Raw genomic sequence first — 2,592 nt, forward strand, 5'->3', positions numbered from 1 at the left:
GTCCGACTCCACCTGAAGCTGAGCCCAGACTGCCATGCTGGGAAGCTGGACCTGGCATCCTATGTTTGCTTTACAGATCCTGGGATAATGAGTAGGCTGATGAAGCCACTGTGCTTCTTTGTTGATTCTAAGGGTCTGAGCTCAATCTTCATGCTTCTGCAACATGCACTTTAGACATGGAGTCCTCTTTTCTGCTCTCTCTACCTTATTTTTTTAAACAAAATCTTCTACTGTACCCAGAGCTCGCTGATTCCACAAGACTAGCCCGTCAATAACCTTCTAAGAATCAACTTGTCTCCAGCCTCCAAATGCTGGGGTTATAGATACAGAGTGTGATGCTATGATTATATGTGAGTGCTAAATATTCTAACTCAGATGCATATGTAAGCACTGTATTAGCTGTCATATATATGTCATATGTATGTCATATGTATGATTTGTAAAGATTTTCTCACATTATGTCACTTGTCTTCTCACATGTGTCTCTCACATCACTGCCTTGATGTTGACTGTGGAAATAATTTATTTTTAAAATGGATACAATACAATTCTATTTATTTATTTATTTATTTATTTATTTATTTTGCCATTTAAGGCTTGCGTTGTTCTCTCATAGAAATTATTGACTACCTGAGGTCACTAATATTTATTCCCATGTAAACTAAATATGTTATCATTGGATTCTTACAATGGGTGTCTGATCCATTTTGAACATGTCTTGTGTAAGCTGTAACACAAGTGGTCCAAGTTTATTGTTTGCATATGGATATCCAGGTACCTCAGTATCAACTGTTACAGATTTTTTTTTGAGATTTTTAATAAGAATGTGTAAAGCAGTGATTCTCAACCTGTGGGTTGCAATCTCTTTGCGGTCACAAAGAACCCTTTTACAAAGGTCATTTAAAATCATCTGCATATTGTCAATTTATACTATGATTCATAACAGTAACAAAATTGCAGTTATAAAGTAGCAATGAAAGTAATTGTAAGGGAAGAATCACTGGTATAAAAGAAACCTGAACTTTTCTGCACTTCTTATTCACCACCACCCTTTAGTATGGCATATTGTAAAACAAGCTTTTGGCAGGCAGCTGGGACTTCACTCCTGTGCAATTCTGAAGCAAATTGGTGTTCATCCACTTCCGCCAACATGAAAAGTTGATGGCAAATTGGCTTGTTTATATATAAACTACCCACGGAACAATTCTTTACTGGCTACTAAGCTTAACAATTTTCCAGTTTTAAATGTAGTAAACAACCACACTTACTCCCCCCAGCTAGGAAATGTGTATTTATTCAATCACTAAACATGTATCACAAGTTAACAGCCAGGTGCTAAAGACACAACAGGAAGGAAGGTACAGGGGCTGTGTATCGGCTCTAGGTAACCAGCATCTGTCCAGATGCGTTGTATTTTAATGTTCTCTAAAATGGGTTCTTGATTCATTTCCTTTCATACACTTACTTATTCATTCATATTTAGTGCTTACTAAATTCAAAGAGAGAATAACCTAAAATTTTGTAAAAATCAAAACGAAAGAACAACAAAAAAACAAACAAAAAACCAAAACGACAACTGATCTCATGATGGAACTCAAAACAATGATTTTTATTTTTTTTAACACATAATACAACCGGCAATATACCATGCCAATCAAATACGCCCACTGGAAATGAAAGCTATAATTTATGAAAATATGAAAAGGTATTCCTATGGAAATTATGCTTTTCTAAAATCTGAAAAATTAATAACTAGTCACCCACAAAAATTATACTAACTTTCCCAGATTAAAAAGTAAATAACAACAGCAAAAACAAACAAATCAACAAACCAATTAAGTATTCACGGACTCTCCACTTGGAGGAAGCTATCTACATTAAACACTTGAGGAGGCAGGAAGCCATTGTTAAGGAAGTTTGTTTCAGGTCTCAACAGTAGAATGCTACTGAAAATTTAGCATACATTAAGATTGAAAGGCTTATTTTCCAGATAGCAAAAGCAGATCCAGTGCTGGCTGTATTTTGTTTGCTTGAATTCTTTTAAGTCAGTGCAAAATTAGGAGAGTAGCTGTGCAAACAGATCTAACTGTCTCTATTCTGCCCTGTGCTATCGATCTTAATGTACTTCTGACTATTTGCATTACCTGTATGTTTTCATGTTCTGTCTTAGTAATCTGCCTTTTACAATCAGTTTAGCCACTAAATGAGACTGTGAAGTTGCCAAGAAGCATTTGCAATCCAGTGTGAGCTGCAATCTTTAAAGCGCCCAGAATTCCACACTTGGTGTCTCTGGCACCAAGCCAAGGATTTTGTACCAGTCTCAGTTCTGACACTCCATGAGAACTTCCGTATTTCTTTACTTAGTTGGCTTCAGTTTACTCATGAATTGTTCCATAATACTCTCACTAGCTGTAAATTTGCAATTTCTCTTCATATTTTCTTTTCATTTGTGTCTACCTTCCCTTCCTTCCTTCCTTCTTTCCTTCTTTCCTTCCTTCCTTCCTTCCTTCCTTCCTTCCTTCCTTCCTTCCTTCCTTCCTTCCTTCCTTCTTCTAATCTCCTAAAATGCTTCATTAGCCTAAACGACCTTTT

The sequence above is a fragment of the Arvicanthis niloticus genome, chromosome 4 (genome assembly GCF_011762505.2).
Source record: "Arvicanthis niloticus isolate mArvNil1 chromosome 4, mArvNil1.pat.X, whole genome shotgun sequence".
Taxonomy (NCBI): Eukaryota; Metazoa; Chordata; class Mammalia; order Rodentia; family Muridae; genus Arvicanthis; species Arvicanthis niloticus.